Raw genomic sequence first — 20,265 nt, 5'->3', positions numbered from 1 at the left:
CATATGTTTTGGGCTCCTAAATCCAAATTTCGTGCTTCCTGCCCTGTAGTATGTGGGCTTCACAACGAAAGCCTCAAAATTTTCCGACTTTTCTCAGATTTTCATTTATTTCACAAAGACTACGTGTTTCTCACAGTTGACAACCCAACACAAAATTAAATTGGACAAACTCTTCTACAACATGCAGCAATCAGCAGTGATTTTCTGACGGCGAGTGGTGACCGCGCTAGAGCGTCCTAAGAAAAACGGTGACTCCCCAAAATTCGGATCGCGCCTAACGCCATTCACCTGTTGCACTCTGCTATTACGGCACTTTGGAACGGTGTGGCACGCGTCAGCAGACGGAAAACAGCCCCAGAACTCCACCTGTGTTCTTCGCATCGTGAAACACAATAGCACTCACGGCAGACATCCGCTGTCGAAACGGACGTCATATATTTTAAAACGTGTTCGCATTTATTTAAACTAGTGCTTGTAAGTGTGTGGCTGGTATCTGAGAAATGGCTAAAATTTATTTTGATATCGAAATACGTAAATCTGTCCAGTGCGACAGAAAAGTGTAAAAATTAAATTTTGTACGGAAGTATGCGAAGCACACGCTACACGATGCGAAATCCAGGCTAGCCGGTACATCAAAGAATTCGCCTTCGCCTGCGAGAGAGGAGATAGTTTTCAATGTAATTTATACATACCACTTGTGTGCAAAACAGATAACTCAATTTAAAATATTGGTCCTGAATACTGTAAATCCTTATCTTCAGACTTATAAACAATAACTGCACCAGATCTGCTGTCGTGTCTATTGTGCAAATGAAGATAAAATGTAACGCATCCCGCATTGTGTCAAAACTGCTCCAAAATTCACAAGATAACGTTCTGAAATAATTTACCGATTTGGAAAGTCTGAAATGATAATTTCACAGATACATTCTGGTGTGTGGCGGAGGGTAGTTTGAGTACCACAGCTGTTCCGGCCTTTTCCTGTTGCAGTCGCGATGCTAGAAATATCTTTGGACTACTCGTCTATTAAGAGCTCTGAATGGAAAGTAAGAAACCCGGAGAACATCTGGCGTGCATTTCCTCGCCATGTTACAGTTTTAGGTGGAACCTTTAACCTGCCACCTCTGCAGTGGGCGACATAGGTGGCTGAGACTGAAGGCAGGGCCAGGGAATCGTGAGAAACTGATCCAAGTGCTTCACTCAAAAACTACCTCGGGCCATTAATCTGAGAAACGGGTCGTGAAGACAGCATCTTAGACTTGCAAGTGACAAATAGACCCGAACTTTTCGAATCTGTTTGGATAGAACGGGGAATCAGCTATGCCAAGACCGTTACAGTGTTACCGAATACGACCGTAACCGTAAATAGAAAATAAGTTGGGAATATTATTGTGCTTAGCAAGAGCGACGAGAAACAGGCTTCAGCTTTCCTTTCCTCTGCAGCACTAACAGCGCGGGTATCAGTGGAAGCAGCTGAAGAGCATTGTGAAATACGCTTCAGACAGGTGTGTACCGACCAAATGCGTTTCAAGCCCAGTTTCACAGCGATGAGTTTACAGCACTTGTTTTCGTTTAAGTGCGCGTCTGCGCACGCCAGATCACGAGACAACAAAGAAATTTCCGAGATCCGAATTTCATCGATAAAAATGATGCCAAAGAAACAGTTATTTCCGGAAAGAGCAACATAATTGTAACATGTTGCATTACTCTCTACGTAACGAAAGCCTGTGTAAACATTCGGTCTTGTCTGTAAGGCAGAAACGCTTACGACACTGTTATTCACGTGCAAACAGCAACAGGTGGCGTCAGACAGCCCGCGCAAACGGCCGGCGCAGTCGCCGAGGGGAAACTCGCAGGTGGGGGAGCGACGCAGAATGCGGGCAGCGAATCCGGCAGAGGGCCGCGCATGCGCAGAAGCAGCGGCGGGGCGGGAGCAGGCGGTAGGGGCGGTCCGACCACGGCGGCGGAGAAAAGACCGGCCACACGACAGGGGGGCCGAAACTAAATCAGGACGATCACTTCCGACATAAAATCTGTAATACTGTTTAGCGATTACTGCTCCAGTTGTACTCAACAGTTCCAAAGTCGGTGATGATCGCAGACACCGGTGTCCGGCTGCCATTTAGTGTCCCGGTATTACAAAGATATTTTCACCCGCTCTCGCAGCAATTTCGCAGTTATGTCAGAGCACGCTACATCTATCTAATGGCAGCCCACGATGTACTAACAATAAACATTACTTCGATAACAACCTCTGTTACAATTAGTGCGCTAGATGATTTAATACAAGATGTCACGTTTGATGTATTATTTTTGCAGCAAGTCTCAACGGCAGCTGTAGGGACATCAACTGGCTCTCAAGCTGTCATTACTATCGATGCAGAAATCAACAGCGCAACGGCAGTTCTTTTAAGGGATGGGTTTACACCTGCAAACGTCCAACTTTATCCCAGCAGACGTGAAATTGCATGTTCTGTCGCTGAGACATTCCGCTTAAATATTTACGCGCCATCCGGGACTGACGTTACACATGCACGGTCGGACTATTTTTTAATCAGGATGTCCCATGTCTTTTGGTAAATGTGTGTATGCGAAGCACACGCTACACGATGCGAATTAGAGGCTAGTCAGTACGTCAAACAATTCGCCTGCGAGAGAGCAGGCCGATTTCAATCTAATTTGTATATGTCATTTGTCTGCAAAACAAATTACTCTGATTAAAATGTTGGCTCTGAATATTGTTAAGCTTTGTGTTTAGACTTCATTTACCTGTTTGAAACATCTAAAATGATATATTTTCACAGATACATTGTGACAGTCGCTGTACCTTGCGGTGGACATGAACATTGATGGTAATTAAATTTGTTGGCCTAGCTGTGTGAACGGAACGCTCCTCTGTTCTGGAACCAGTTACTATTAAGAGAGTGACGGAACTGTCAAAAACGCACGGTACAGGTCCAGCGCGACAGCCGTCTGGAGGCAGAAAGGGTGCCAGCATCACAGAACCAGCAGAGGGATTCGATACGCCCGCGCATGCGCAGAAGTACGCCTTCTGCTTCTCGCTCGGGTGGCCACCGGCCAAGTGGAGAGTTTCGTAATGCAGATTTTGCGCCTTTTGCGGTGAGTAACTCTTCACGAACACAGTAACTAAAAGATGTAGAAAAAGAGGCGGGAGGACGCATTGTGACAGGCGTTGCGAATGTGGTCACCTCTCTAAACCTCTGCACTCCCTCCGCATCAAACAAGAGAGCTCCAAGGGTAAGATTTTTCAGTGATCGAGTCCCGTATTTTCTGAGACAGCAAAAGGCGACTTCGTCAGCGCAGCACATTTTAATTGTATTTTAAGGGAGACAGACTCAGAAGGCGCGACTCCCTTCTGTGGCGCCCTGCAAAATCTGACTGCAGGTCTGGACACGGAATCCGTCTGCACGCACGCGTCGCCAGTGTCGGCTTCGAGGCCTGACAGACTCCACACCACAGCGGGGAGGATTACTACGCAGCCCCTGTCAGCTTTTCCGACCGTGACACTGTGAGTGAGAAAGTAAAAGGTCTACCTCGTCCCAAAGTAATTGGCAGAGGATAATGGAAATTAAATTGTAACCTCCTCCACATAACATCGGTGAATATACATTTCATTGCTCGGTACAAATTGTGGGTTAACTGGAAACGTTTTTCCGTAAAGCAATCTCGTAAAACCCGGTGTTCGGAAATTAGCTACAAATTTCGCCTACAGGATTGAAGTAAAGCGTGAATTTCATTTTGAATTATTTGAAAGTTGTAAGAATAATTAGTAATTGCCACTACATCACTCAAAAAAATAATTCGTTCACGTGACATATCAGACTGTAAATAATACAAAACATGTTGGCAAGTCCTACATCTGACTTACTTATCTACAGAATTTTCATTTGGGGAATAGTAAACAGTTATGTATAAAATGCTACACAGGCAACCATGTCCTGCAGATAAACTCATGTGTGTTAACTGGAGAAACACTGGCCACGGTGGCTGGAAAGGAACAAGTAGGGGGGGACCCTTCGACTGCAGGCGACAGACTAACTGGGCGACATTTTGGAAAACAATTTCCTCCAACTGACAGCAAAGCGAGGCCGTGGAGATGGTGTAAAGTGTCTGGTAGCAAAGCTAAAAAAGAAACTGGAGTGTGGGAAAGGAAAGAAACAACATACTGTTGTCCAGTGTGTGATGTTGCGCTGTGCATGCCAGAATGCTTTGAACCATTTCACACGAAAGCCAATTACGTATACAAATTATTTATAAAAAATTGTAATTTAATTTAGTTGTGTATTAAGATATTTTTTAGTAAATGCCTTTCAGTTTGTTTGTTTGCAGACTTCAAAGTGTTGATTTGTTGTTCCGGTGAGAGGCAACGGGGCCAGCGTGTGTGGCGGTGGTGTTGTGACGTCACCACAGTGTGAGAGCAAGAGGCGCCTGCCGTGGTCTTCAGTTAACGATGGACTATCGCAAAGAAACAGCAGAGACACTCACCAAGGTCTTGGTGATACGACATTAAATAACAACCTTTTTCTTTTCCGTTACTATCACGAAATTTTAACACTGTTAATGTAGTAAAAATTGTGGTATCGATAGCTACGCTGCCACGGCGTAGGTGCAAGTTCCCAAGGTGGCGGCACGCCGGACAGCGGCCTCTAGCCGGCGGCGCTGTGCTGCTCTGCTCTGCGAGCTCCGTTTGATCAGGGGCAGACGGCCGACAGTGCAGATGAGTAATCAAAGACAAGGTTGGCAGCTTTGAAGCACCAACAGACGGTCCAAACAACACACTGAATGGGACAGATTTTCCAGCACACCTACTGATTCAACTTTGCTCTCGCCACATTTAGTTTTGAAGAATAAAAATCCGCCGGACAAAATAAAAGAACTTGTTTCTTTCCCCAAGTCACAGCGTCTACGTCATCGTGAACTGATTGACATTGCAATGGCTAATACAAAAGAGGCAGCTGAGAAGAGGAAATGCTACAAAAGAAGGTAAATCACACTCGAATATCTCAAGTTCGACAAACAGTTTTAGTTCGAGCACATCCATTATCTGGTAAAGCAAGGAACAGGTGTCAGAAATTTGTATTACTTTATAACGGACAATTTCGGACTCGACGAATCCCACTTCCAAACGCAGGACATCTTGAAACACTCACAACGAAAGCTTCGAGAGGTCTTCATCACATCACCAATATAAAACCGTTCACTAAATAATTGGTTGACTTCCTACTCCTTAATGATGACACCACCATACCGACATATAACAATTACGTTCTGACGACACGTATTTCATTTCCGTATGACATCAACCGTTTGTACACAGTAGTCAAGCTGTTTCTATGGGTTTTCTTTCATTCGCACGTAAATGACGAAAATAATATTGTTCCTGATACAGTACTATAACTACAAGCCATTTCGTACGTCTATTTTCACTGCCTTATGACTTTTGTGTAACAGATACAATGATTGTTACAGAGCATATACCACGTCATGTTCTAACATAACTCACCCAGATCTTTAGAATACATCATTTTACAAGCAAAGGTTACGTAAAAGAAGACAGCAATGAGTTTTTCGAAGAAGAAAAGGCATCACAGAAGATAAAAGCAACATGAGAAACAATAACATCGAATTTTGCTCGTCGTAATGCATTTTCTCTTACAGGCTAACGTACAGAAGTATGCAGTAACGGATTCCAGATAGTACTGAGAAAACAGGTACAGTACATTTATTTGCACAGGCATAACACGTACTCCAAACAATCGGAGGAGATATTTAATTTCAGCATCTTCCACTGAGATACTGTAACACGGCGGTACAATCAGGGTTTCTTCACTGACTGTAAGGATTTTGCTGTAGGTGTCGTATGTGAAGTGAAGACTTAAGGATTAACTATAGGTGAAGTATGTGTAGCAATGATTTATGGATTTTTATAATGAGGATATGGTGAGATAATAGGAAGTGAGGATAGCAAACTTGTTATGATTATTATGCAGACGTTTATGATTTATGATATGAAGTGTGGCATACTGATCTTAGGGATTGTCAGGGATTACGTGATGATTTTACCCTTGTTGTGTGCTTTGTTGATTGTGTTTTGGTGTGTATCTCTGATAAGTAATATTTATAATGGCTTCTGATAAGGTGTTGCCAAACGACAACACAAGGCTATGAAGTTACAGGAATATAAAACTTTCTTTCAAAAATATGAATTTTTTTGTTTGTGATCAACAACGTGAAGGATTGGAGACTGTTATTGCCGTGTACTTGCTTTGATGAATTTGTCAGTTTGCTTATGCTAATGAGTCTTTTCTCATTCACAGGAAAATACCGTTTCTCATAACTTTTCGGCTGTAGTTAACCGATTTCATCGGAAAGACAATTATTTTCATTCTGTACATTCACTTTACTTGTTCATAGTTACTAACTACTCGTCTTGTTAATACTTAAATTTTGCATTTGGGGTAATTATAAGTAACTGGCACGTGCGTAGGTTAAGGTTTTGTGAACACATTTTTATTTTATTTTCTTTGGTGACTAACACACAACAGATACATGTAACAATTCCTATTTTTCTCTACAGCAATAAAATGTTATTCACACTCGCTCCCTGTCCTTCCCTTTAGCCTGTATTCTTATGCGCATTTAGTGGAGTATATAAAAACATACTCTGCAGAAATCACTATTGTACTCTTGCATAACAACACCAGTGGTCGACTCGTGCTCGTGTAAAAAGTAAGAAGACTGATAACAGTGTTTGCCTGTTGATATTTCCCAATGCACTGTACATGTAATGCATTACTTCATTTTAATGTTTCTTTTCTTTCACTGCGTAAAACAGATTTCGATTATGATTATTCTGTTTGAGATGTCACTACCGGCATATCTGTAATTTCGATTTTGGTAAGAAATGTTTGTTATTTTTTGTCATTTAATCTGAGAATTCACCATATTTAGATAAATCTGTATGCTTTATTTTCTTTCACTGTATTGTAACAGAATATAAGTACTTTGTGAAAACAGCACATTTATGGACTTGAGTAGAGTTATTCTGTGCACTGTGAGAAAGTTCGAAATATTATAAATATTTTCTTTACCACGACATGCCAAGTCAATTATCGTGATTTTAGATGACTTCATAGACATTTTACTAAAGTGACATGGAGGTGCCTTTTGTGAGCGGTGTGGCTCTGAGTTGTCACTGGATTTATTATAGACACGTACTGCGCCCACTAAGTGTGCTCTCAGTCGCCTCCCAAACAATCGCGATACGACGCTCTCACATGATGGGATATTACAGCGTCATAAGTGCTGGAAGACACTCCAACATGTGTCACTTCGTTTACTGTGCACACTCGTGTCAACAGCTTCGTGTATGAAAACCACGAAAAGTTATTGCTTCGATACATATTTGCTACGACTAAAAGACAATGTAATCACAATCAGTTACACGAGATTTTGTGCAAAATAACTACAAAGAAAAATGCCATGAATGTCATTTTTCCCACGATCAATGACTTTGCCACTAGCGCACACTAATGTAGTGAACAATTTTTTTTAACCTGTGCACACTTATTTCAAACGGAACGTGACGTATTGTAAGTGAACCTGAACACCAATATAAACAACATTTGTAACTTTGTTTGGAGTGTACCTGAGCACGAAATGTACAAAGATTTTTGCAAATTAATTTATAAGCGACTTAGCACCACTACATTTTATCACTTGTTTACAGTGACTATGTGCACGTCACATGTATATTTTGTATATTCCATAATCTTTTTTATGTTTCTTTACAAAATACAATACTACTTCGTGGCTTACTATTATTTTCGTATAATATGACACAGGCGAATGTTTCAGTACAATCTTTGCCATATGTAAAAATCTTCCTGCAAAATTCTGGCCGGAGAGGCTGTGGAATAGTGAAAGAGATCTACTGGGAGTTTGTTATTGGCATTTCAGGAATTTATACGTACTACGTAAGTCTCAGACGCTAAACGACTATCTCGGATCTCTTACTATTCGCGCACAGCCTGTGCTCAGAGCAGCCGAGTCGCTGGGAGATGTGTTTGCCCTGCCGTGGCTGCCTGGCGGCGAGGAGCGGGGGAGTTGTGACGTCAGAGGAGTAGCGAGGCGGGCGCCGAGCAGGGGACTCGTGGCAGAGCAGCCGTGGAGGTGGCTACGTCTGTGTTCAGGGAAAAACATTTGTGTTTGAGTGTTGTGAAACAGAGGAGAAAGAATCCATCAGTGTTTAGAATGAAAAGACACGTAATGAGATTAGAAAAGAGTATGAAGAGATTTCTTATTTAGTGACACCGCAGTCGCACGTAATTAGATTCACTGTTGAATGAGACACCCATATAAGAGAACTTTAGATTTTTCATCAAAGATGGTGTAATTTTCTCTGTGAGGTGTTTTTCATGTTTATTAATTATTTGTGTAACGTTCGTGAGAGTAAGAGTTTGGTACCGGTGTCGTCCTTCGTGAATGTTAATAAATGTTGTAACATGAACTGCATACAAGTAATAATTTATCACATAATTTTGAAAAAAGGTGGTTAAAGGGATATTTCACCTATGGGCATTGTCCACAACTTCGATCCAAGTGATTTTCATTTAAGAAGTGCCTCACACAGTGATGTGTATAACACAGCTTACTTGCTGTCTGGAGCATTGCACTGGGCTCTCAGCGACTGCAGTCAGAAATTTGCGACTGACGAGTACAGAGCAGCAAGCACCGCGTTTCCAAGCAATTACATTACGAGGTGAGGTATTTTCATATCAGGAGCCGTTCGCTACGGAGACTGACCATTTCACGAACAACATTATTTACAGACCATTAACGCACGAGGACCACTTTCTTTCATAAAAGAGATTAATAATAACGTTCACATTTTTTTAGAACGTTTATACAACAGGGGCAGAATCATGTCGAGTTCTGGCAAAGAGTTATATTACGTTTCTTTCGCAGTAGAATAGATCACCCGAAGCTAAACAACACCATACTAGCATGAAATCTCAAATCAAATGAAAGGAATCATTTTAACACTACATTTCATATAGCAATCTGCAAATAGTATTTGACGTAGCACAATGTAATATTAAAAATGTTATCCGGATGTAATTACTTAACAAGCGAAGGAAGGAACTACTTTTTTTCTACATTTGAAAGCCAGATATCGAGTAGGGCATCTTATAAATAAAATAATAAGACAAACGCTGTCGATTGCATAGTAAGTAAATATTGGCAATCAGAAGAAGCTCGTTAACCTGCTCATAAAGAACAGAACAACCCTATTACTGCGTTTCATATAGGAATCTGTTGATTGAATTCATGCAATTTTGTAAATGTTAACCAGACGTAATTACTTACCAAACGAATCAGGGAAGTAAGCATTTCCCTACGCCTCAAAGCTATCTGAGTAGGGCATGTTCACTTTCCAAATAAAACCTACTCGATGGCATACTTCTCTTCCAGAAACACTATTGGGAAAATCAAAATATCCACGGGTGTGCTGCCGGTCTATAGTGTCCAACGGGCACAATATTTCGGCGATCATGCATGTCGCCATCATCAGGTGAACTGACGGACTGAGCTCCTGTGAACGTGCCGGTACGGAGATCCGTACGCTATGGCTGCTCAGAGGGAACTGGTTTCGGTCGCGGCGGTGGCCGATTTAAATACCCTCCGCCCGCGGCGCGCTCCCTCCGCCGTCCGCCGTCCTCCAAATAAAACTCGTGCACTGGTGGGGAGCGCCAAAGATGGCCTCGGTCTGAGGAAGGCTGGCGTGTATCAGATTCCGTGTCAATGTGGCAAGTCGTATATTGGTCAGACGATGCGTACCGTCGAGGATCGATGCCGTGAACACCAGAGGCACACTCGACTGGTGTATCCGAGCAAGTCGGCGGTCGCTGAACATTGTTTGTCGGAAAATCACGCTATGGAGTATGAACGCACGAGGATTCTGGTACAGACGTTGAGATACTGGGCAGCGTTGTTAGAGAGGTCATCGAAATTCGCACCAATGACGACCTCATAAACCGTGACTGTGGCTATAATCTTAGCAAGGCTTGGGAACCAGCGATTGGGTTAATGAAGAGTAAGTCGAGCAAACGTATAGTTGTGACGACTACGGCGGACAGAGCCATCACACCGACGTCATCTCAGACGCCGTCGCAATCTGTTCCACCGCGCGACCGTGGCGCGGGGCGCGGACGGCGGAGGGAGCGCGCCGCGGGCGGAGGGCATTTAAATCGGCCGCCGCCGCGACCGAAGCCAGTTCCCTCTGAGCAGCCATAGCGTACGGATCTCCGTACCGGCACGTTCACAGGAGCTCAGTCCGTCAGTTCACCTGATGATGGCGACATGTATGATCGCCGAAATATTGTGCCCGTTGGACACTATAGACCAGCAGCACACCCGTGGATATTTTGATTATCAAATACACCGGGAGAAACCCAAGAATCACACTATTGGGAAAATTTAGAAAACAGGCAATTGATGCTGATAGCCGAACGATTCTACTGCCACCAACATACGTTGTGTGTAAGATCCACGAAGAGAAGATACGAGAAGTTAGGGCTCATACAGACGCATATGGAGAGTCGTTTTTGCCCCGCTCTGTTTGCGAGTGGAACAGAAAGGGAAACAAGTAGTGGTACAAAGTACCCTCGGCCACGCACCGTACTGTGGCTTGCGGATTCTCTGCGTACATGTAGATGTAGATGTACTACATTTCATATAGGAATCTATAGATTGCACGTGAGCTAGCAGAATGTAATATTAATAATGTTCACCAAATGTAATTACTTTTCAAACGAATGGAAGAAGTGCTGGTTTCCCCACAATTGAAAGCCAGCTTTCGACTAGGACGTCATCCGTTTGCAAATAAAATGCAGTCGACGGCAGAGTTAATGGTGGCAGACAGGTGGTACTCGTTATGCTGCTGATGAAGAACAGGAGAATAAGCGTATTACTACATGACGTGTATGAATCTGTAATGAGTGTGTGAGATAATGGCATTTAATTTCTAAAAAATTAGTCATGTAATTACTTACCAAGTAATAGAATGTGGTATTCCGTCATCGACATTTCAAAGGCAACGTTGGTGTAGTTTATCTTTTCTTTGCAGAATGGCAGTAGCGAGGTCTCTAGAGTTTGGTACCCGTTGTGGATGTCCTGCAATGTAAGTCGGTGGGGAAGCACACGGCATGGGTTATCGACCATCTGAGTGCAGACCTAAGTGAACGAGACACGATGAGTGTGGAATTACTTGTAGAAGCACAGGCTGCTCCTGCAGGGGGACCGGAGGTGGAAATTAAATTTTGACTTTTGGTTTGTAAATAGAAATTCGCAAGAAAATGTTTAACATAAAGTGAGAGGAAGTGCTGATGACGTTCGGTCGTATTACCATACATCGAATCACTCCCGTCTCCATTAAGAATTCAATTTTCCCTGAAAGTATTCCGGCGTTTGCTCTGAACAACGTACATCCGCTGAATATGGGCAAAAGTAGCACAGCGCACTTCCATAAAAGCGCGGAGTTGTTTTAAAAGTTTCACGGTTTTAATGTCACTGCCGTTGAACTGCACCTGCAGTACAAATGATGGAGGAGAAAATGCATCTCTGGCTCCAAATTAGGTGATTTGTAGATTGCTACTCTGTTCAACTAGCGCAAGAATCTTTTCTCTACCATTATAAAAGCACTAAATATTTTGAGTACTATTCCATGGCAACGGTGACTATGGAACGATCCTTCAATACCCTACGAACAGCAAAGACTTGGCTTAGAACCGAATCGCTACAGGGAAGGGAGACTAGTTGCGTTGAGCGAACACCAAACCTACGTGAAAGAATACGGCGAGGTGTTAAAAAAGAAAGTATCAAAAAAATCTGAGTCCGACCCAAGAATTTAAATTATTGTCTTGTTATGCGAGTGCATGTTTAAAGCGTTTATTAAAAGCAGTTTGTCAGCAGTTTTCTGTTTTATTTATCAAGAAATGGTGCTTGTTTTGCCTATTCCTTATTCTTTGAGAATAGTATGACCTGAACCTAGTTTGTCGCTGACGACAGTTTTGATTTGTCGCGAGTAGTTCTTTCCCAGGGAAATTTTGAGAAAAATTATCTGACAACCATGTCATACACCATGAAATATGCCATAAAGACATACAAGCTCCAATGGCGTAATCCTGAGCCCTTGTTAGAAATGCCGAAACTGCCTTTGTCCCCCACCACTCACTCCAAAAATTAGGGGATGGTAAAAGGTTGGCAATAGGAAGGAGCATCCCGCGACCCTAAACCACTGACAGATTAACGTACTGACGCCGAGGTAAGGAAAAAAGAAAAAGAGCAGACAGTTTAAATCTCAACACCATTTTACTTGATATGTTACAGTGCCCAGTCGGTAACATCCCAAAACAACTGCAATGCATACTCTTGCGAGTATTAACCGACATACTAAATTTTTCTAATCACTGCAGATAATTTTCGATAGCAGGTGTTCCAGACGTAGTGACGTTCGAATTACTGATTAAAATTGCTGTATAAATCGCTGGTGTGTTTTGTGACCAATTTCTAGCGACATTGCTAGCGATATATCGCTCACGTGTGTGCTGCTAGATGAACTCGTCGTCGGCGAACCTGTCACATCGTGGGATACACAACTGTGCAAATGATGCTCACTGCTATAAGTTACGCATCACCGAAATGAAACACTGCATTAAACAATGACGCGCATAGCTTTTGGATGATATTTCCACCTTCTGACTGTATAAAACTTCCTTATTCTATATTAATATCATGATTTTGGTCTTAAGTCAACAATGGTAGGTAAAATTAGACATTGTCAAGTGATGTCATCGTCAAGATCTATTGTAATGGATGCCCCAGCGTGCAGAAAGTGCAGAATCGTAAAAATCTATGGCAGACTGGTAGCAAATAAGTTTTCCAGTCATTAAACAATCGAGCCACACAATGAACACCAGGGCAGCAGTTACACGTGTAGTGCGTTTGATCTGAAAATATACTACGGAAAATAATTGTTGACATGGCCAAATATGAATAGCATAGGTTGTAAGTCCATGATGGACAATCCATGTTCACAGGAATATCATAGGTACTTAAAATCATCTTTTAATAGTGACCACAAGGTGTAAATAGCATGTTCATAGCACAAAAATATGACAGCATGTCGAAAGAAATAGCCACATCATATACCGGTTTAAATGATAAAAATGTCCATGTGTCATATATAACCATGGTACAGACAATGGCGAAAGTTTGCCATTACAATATTTGTAAGCAATATGTTGCAGACCACTATAGGTGTCAGGTCTATGGCCTGAATGGCAAAGCTGACGGCGAAATGAACCAACATATCAGCAGCTCGAATTAGCGCAGTCTCTACTGATTCTATTCTAGGGAGGCGAGAGGCCAAGATCATGCGACAGTACTGCACTGGTGTTAAGGATACGAATTACACTGGCACGAGGACGATAAAGACGCCTCATTTAATGATACACAAACAGAAAGAAACAATGAACAAATTCTAGTGTACGATTTCACCGTCGGCCTTAATCACAGAGTGAGCATTCAGATGCACAGAAGTGATTTTCTGTTGTCGACACATTTTACCACCGCGGGCACGTGATCTCGGGGCGGCGTAGGTTTGCCAGTAAAACGCCCCATAAATTTTGAATGCCGCCATATCGTCATTACAGATAGATTCCCCTCATATGTGCTGTGTATTTGTGACAGGCGTTTTGTAGACACCATAACAATTGGCATTTGATACATAGAATAAATTGTTCTCTTAGCTTTGATGAGCAAAATTAGCGGGCACCACGGCATGGCACCGTCACGTCATTCCGCTTAGTCCACGTCAGAGTACAGTACTGCAGCTGAGGAACTAAGGTGATTAATGGGTAAAGCAAACCTCATAACTTGCGTTCTTGATCAGTTTTGTTTGTTGAAGCACTGAGATGTGACACAGCATTTCAAAACATCGACATTTCTGTGGTTTGGGGAAGCGGACATTTGTTCCGTTATCGTAAAACCTAAATAGTTTTTCGCCTTCAGATATCTCACGTTGCTTGTGTAACTATATCCAATGCAATAAACATCCAAGTTGTCATGGTACATTCACAATTTGCCACGAAAACAAAACACAATAACGAAATATAGATTAAGAAGTTACAAAAGCACACAATCCACTACTATACAACGAGTGAGCGCGGCAAAATAGGTTAACTTACGATATTAGCAGACGATGATACCATCGATACTTCCTTCCCGAGAAACCTTGAGCTGCCGTGACGTGACGTGACGGTCTGTTGACGACTTGTCTGAATGCCGCCATTAGAAGCGCATTGTGGAATGTTTGGATTTGACGTGACGCCCAAGGAGAACTGGTCTTAAAAAGAGTCATCCCGAGATCATTTGACAATTTCAGCTTAATGTTGACAACGTGCGCAGCACGCAATTCTCACTCCAGAAATTTTTGTACTCTATGGCTTTGACCGACGTCATATCTGAGTCACAGATGCTACTTAGAGGCGACGTCTGAAGGCAGTGGGGTTTATTTCTAAACCAAAGATTGTATCACAGAAAAGAAGGATAATACACATACGTACAATAAAATTGCATTGCAGCTCACGCGGTTAATTACATAGCCACAAGTTATACCGCAAAAGAAATTGGGGTAACGAAAATGAAAGTAAGAACATAAAAAAATACAGGCATTAAGTGAATAATTACCACAGTTTATGCGAGCAAGTGAAAGAACCATAAACGTCCTTAAAAGTCCATTACAATATCACTCGTAGTAAACTCGTAATCTACATCTACGTCTACATGGATACTTTACAAATCACACTTACGTACTTGGCAAAGGCTTCATCAATCCACCTTCACAATAATCCTCTATCATTCCAATGTCAAAAAGCGCGAGAAAAAACGAACACTTATATCTTTCCGAGCGAGTTCTGATTTCCTTATTTTATTGTGATGTTCGTTTCTCCCTGTGGAGGTCGGCGTCGACAAAATATTTTCGCATTCGGAGGAGAAAGTTGGTGATCGAAATTTCGTGAGAAGTTTCTGCTGCAACGAAAACCACCTTTGTTTTAATGATGTCCGCCCCAAACTCTGTATCACGTCAGTGACACTCTCTCCCCTATTTCTCGATAATACAAAATGTGTTGCTCTTCTTTGAACATTCCAGATGTAATCCTTTAATTCTATGTGTTTGGGATCCCACACCACGCAGAAATACTCGAAAACAGGACGGACAAGCGTAGTGTAGGCAGTCTCCCTAGCAGATCTGTTGCATCTTCAGCCAATAAAACGTTGTCTTTCGTTCGCCTTCCCCACAACATTTCCTATGTGTTCTTTCCATTTCATGTTGTTCGTAATTGTGATTACTAGGTATTTAGTTCAATTTGCTGCCTTGACTGATCTAACCAACGTTTAACAGATTCCTTATAGCACTCATGTGGATGAACTCATACTTTTCATTATTTAGGTTCAACTGCCAACTTTTGCACCATACAGGTATCTTTTCTAAATCGTTTTGCAATTTGTTTTGATATTCTGATTACTTTACTAGATGGTAAATGACAACATCATCTGCAGACGACCTCAGACGGTTCCTGCATTCTCTCTGAAATCGTTTATATAAATAAGGAACAGCACTACCTTGGGAAACGCTGGAAATGATTTCCGTTTCACTCGATGATTTTCCTGAATTACTACAAACTGTGAACAGTGTGACAGGAATCTTTGTAAAAGCTCTGCATTTACTGACAAACAGTCCATTGCTAAGAAACACAACTTCTCTCTCTGTCGAGCTTGTGTTTGTCATGGAATATGAAGTATTCATACTACTTACAAGAATGCAGCCGACATCTTTCACAATCTCGTGTATTTAAAAACTAAAAGCCCAATCTCTTTGAAGGCCAAACGCCGGAATATCGGTGGTTGTCTAGCACATAACCCAACTCCATTAGCGTTTGTTGTTTGAACCAGTCCCCTACATTGCCTGATTACTGGAAACTATTTTCTGGCAGCATGTGTGGTCCTATCTTAGATTAGTGTAAACTGCACCATACTCAAATTACTGCCATATCAGCTGTGCCAGGGCTAGCAGCGTATTTAGCATTAAATTCAGCTAGAATTTGCATATCGAAATGCTGTAAGACCCCCTTTCCTAACTCCGACTTTTTCTGTTGCACATGGATTAAAAAAAGAAACGCAAACTGATTGTTATCGACCCTGCAAGTGAAGTAGAGAAGAATTTGGCACCTGCAATAATTTAATTTGATAAAAATTAATTTGACAGTGGAAAGATTAATTAATGTCATGACAGATGAAAGGGTTGCTCTACCTAACTACAGAATGAAAGTTCTGTTTAAGATAGCAATTGGATTTATTCTGACTAAATTCAAAATGAAAAACATATGAAACATTTACAATACGTCAATTTGATAGACAGATAATTGCTGTGAAGTTCTCCATAAACTAGCTTGTGACATTTATGATCAAGTGGTATGCGGAGCCAATAACATGCAACTCAAATCTTAAGAAAAACACCCAGTAAGCAGAACGTTAATTGCACTACAACAGTAGTGAGAACTCAGGCAATGAAAACCCAAGACAGAACCAGGATAGAAAGAACGGAAACAGGCGCGCTCCGCTCAGCTCTGATTATCACGTAGCAAAATTCCCTAATCTGCTGGTGCTGCAGAAATACATCACCGGGCTGTCTTCTTTACTGCAAGAACACGATCTGGCGTACCGGAGGCGATGGCTGGTTGCTTCGACGTCCCGTCATGGTGGTGATAATGTCGCGAGTATAGCCCGATACTAATTAGCTTGGCCTGGTTGTTCCAGGCTAAAGACTTCCTAGCAGTTTAAATGCGTCTCTCAGGGAGACAAAGAAGGCTCGCCACACAATCACTGACGGCACAGCGATTGATTTTAACAAGCAAAGTCACACAGTAACTCCGATACAGTCAACTTTAGCCAAAACTGCTCAAGACCGACCACATAGGCCACTAACGCACAATGCTCAATTGCCAACTGTACTCGGAAAGTTATGTTGAAGTCGAAACTTCAGTAACTTCGTCAAACAGGTACAATTAAATGAAAGTATATTAGACACCCAACGGGGGAGTCAGGTTGTCCAGAGCAGCGAGAGCTCAGCCTTGTAACCTAGTCAGACCAAAAGGCGAGGCTCTACCCCACCAAGAGCACCAGTACAAACCGAGCACAGAACATTACCGCCCCCATCACAGTGGCCGTGGATAAACGTGCCAATCAACAACTCGAAAACCGGTGTAAAATTCCACTCTATTGCCGAAGCACTGCTATTCCACCAATGGAGAATCTTGGCGCCAATTTCTGCGACGATTTTGCTACGTTACGGAGCTATCCCCTGATCAACCCAATCGCAGATATGATTTAGCAGAAAACGCGGGAATTTGCCAGCCAAGACTGCCTGGGTACACGAGTCATTCCCGCGCCTCGCTCGTAACCCTTCAGTAGGTTTCTGCGATGTAACGGAATCTCTGGCCCCAGCCACTCCTTCAGGCCCCTGTGGGCTTGTCGCCGCCGCTCTTAGGACAATGTCGGCGTCTGGACAGCATCCACTCTGACTGCCTTATAATGCGGATTGCTGACTGCGCGACCTCAGAGCCAAAGATACTGCTTCTGGTCTGAGGTTGTAGTGTGGGAGTAAGGGAGCACTTGGCGCACAGTAGTGTATGAGGGAAGGAGGATGGAGTAGGCAGTGTTTGTGGTGTGTGTGCTCTGTGAAGCCACCAAGTGTAAGATTAACGTAGGAATTATGAGAACATGTAAGCACAAGTCTTTTCGGAAGCAAGATAAAGCCGTTAAATATTTATGATGCGTTTGTGTAGATGAGTTGGCTGATAGTTTGTAATTGTTGAGTAGCCCCACGATGTGGTTAAACTGATTTGATGAAAGGGCTAGTTAGATATTTCTCCTTTCTAATGGTTCGAAGATTTGTTAGCACAGGTATATGTAATTAGATGATTTGTATTTATGCCTTTTTAGTGATGTTAGATGATATTTGCTGTATAAATCTCGTCGTTTGTGACTCAATTGGTAAATATGGTGTATTTTTCCGAGAAGTGTAATTTCACGCGTCAGATGTTTTGAAAAGCGAAAGTTAACTTGCAATATAATTTCAAAAAAAAAATCTGTGTTAGTAATTCACGACAGTCAGTACCAGCAGCCTCCAAGTCATATGTTTTTCAAAGACGTTGGATTTTTCGTGAATGTTTTATCAGCCGAAAGAATTTCACGTACATTTCAAAGTATTGCGGCCGGCATAGCATACAACTGAGCCTGTAGCTAGCACATTTTTATTTTTTTGCATAAGAGACAACAACGTATCGCATTCCACCGCTGCTGTTTTGGAAGTAAGGCAATTTTATTTGTTTGTTACGTGCACAGGCGCTCAGTTAAGTATCACACAGATTTTAAAACAACGTTACAAATCCCTGATGCAGCGTACAATGTACTAACACACAAAGCAAGAGTTTTCCTCAGCTCAGGCATTCGCTGGAGCAAGCGAGAGGACCATCTCCAAAAACGAATAACAAAAAAGGATCGTTTAGTGGTGGAAAGGCGACAGGGCCAGATGAGACACCTGTAGCATTCTACAAAGACTGTGCGCAAGAACTCGCTCTCCTCCTAGCAGCAGTTTATCGTACGTCGCACCGGAGAGCGCCTGGCGATTGGGAGAAAGCGCGGGTCTTTCCCGTTTTTAAGAAGGGCGGTAGGACAGATGCACACAATCATGGACCTATATCGTTGACGTCAGCTATAGCAGAATTATAGAACACGTTTAATGCTCACGAATTACGACGCTTTTGGAGAACGACAATCTCCTATAAGACACGAATTTGCAAACAGAGATCCTGCGAAACTCAGATCGCTCTGTTCCTCCATGACATCCACAGCGCCGCTCAGGTTGACGCCGTTTTGCTTGACTTCTGGAAGGCATTTCACTCCGTCCAGCAATGCGCGTTCACTGAAAAAAAAAAAAACAGCTTATCAAACATCGGATCATGTGTGTGTGTGTGGCTTAAAGACTTCCTTACAGACAGAAGTCAACACGTCGCTCTTAACAGAAGAAATTCGAGAGACGTGAAGCTCATTTCCGGAGTACTCGAAGGGAGTGTGAGGCGATAGTTAATGTTGCAGCGTATGTAAGTGATCTAGTAGAAAGCGCCAGAAGATGTTGAAGACTGTCTGCAGGTGACACGTCTGTCTCCGAGGAAGCAGCGGCGCCAGAGGACGGTATCGGTTTGCAGAATGACCTGCTGATTATGAAACTAAATAAATGTAATGTGTTGCTCATACATTGGAAAAGAAATACTCTACTTAGAACTGCACCATTTATGACAAATTGCTGGAAACAGTATCCACCGTAAAATGTCCGGGGATAAGTATGCAGAGCGACCTTAAATTGAAAGATCACACAAAATAGACAGTAGGAAAAGCAAACGCCAGACTGAGATTTATAGGACGCATCTTCCGGAAATGTGAGTCATCCATAAAGGTTGTGGCATATAACGCACTTGTTCGACAGAACCTTGAGTACTGCTCGTCAGTCTGGGATGCTTCCTGGGTAGGGCCGGCAGAGGAGACAGGGAACACCCGACCAAGACACGCCGCAGCGTTTGGTCCCCGCAGCACAGTCGTGGCAGACGATACAAGAGAGGCAGGCGTCATGCGTCGCAGAGAGGTTTACTATTCCAGTTTCCAGGGAGCACTTCCGGAAGAGTCGGGCGACGTGTTGCAGAGGTATTTACGTCTTCACGTATGCGCCAGAGACACTTTGAAGTAAAGGTGCGGTATCCCATCGAGTGGTCTCAAAGAATCTCCTGCTCCCTTTTCGCCGTATTTATAATAGTATGACTGTTACGTGTTGTCGTTGACCGTCATGCACGATGCAACGAAATGGCTGGTTAAAGTATTGTTTGTACTATTTTTAAGTATATGGAATTTAATGTTTGTTATACAAAATTCTGCGGAACTGTATCAATATTTTGCTGAATGCAATGTACGTTATATCAGTTCCTTTTGCGACTGTAATAAAAGTCTTGTTACGAGAAAGCGAATTTCGCTTTATTTTAAACCATCTCCAGTAGTGTTTGCGTGAATTATGAACAGTTCTCATGCTTTAACTCAGTACTATAAAAGGCATTAATTATTATCGATATT

This window comes from Schistocerca americana, chromosome 11 (assembly GCF_021461395.2).
Source record: "Schistocerca americana isolate TAMUIC-IGC-003095 chromosome 11, iqSchAmer2.1, whole genome shotgun sequence".
NCBI classification, from domain to species: Eukaryota; Metazoa; Arthropoda; class Insecta; order Orthoptera; family Acrididae; genus Schistocerca; species Schistocerca americana.
The sequence above is the reverse complement of the archived record's forward strand: the minus strand, read 5'-3'. Positions refer to the sequence as shown.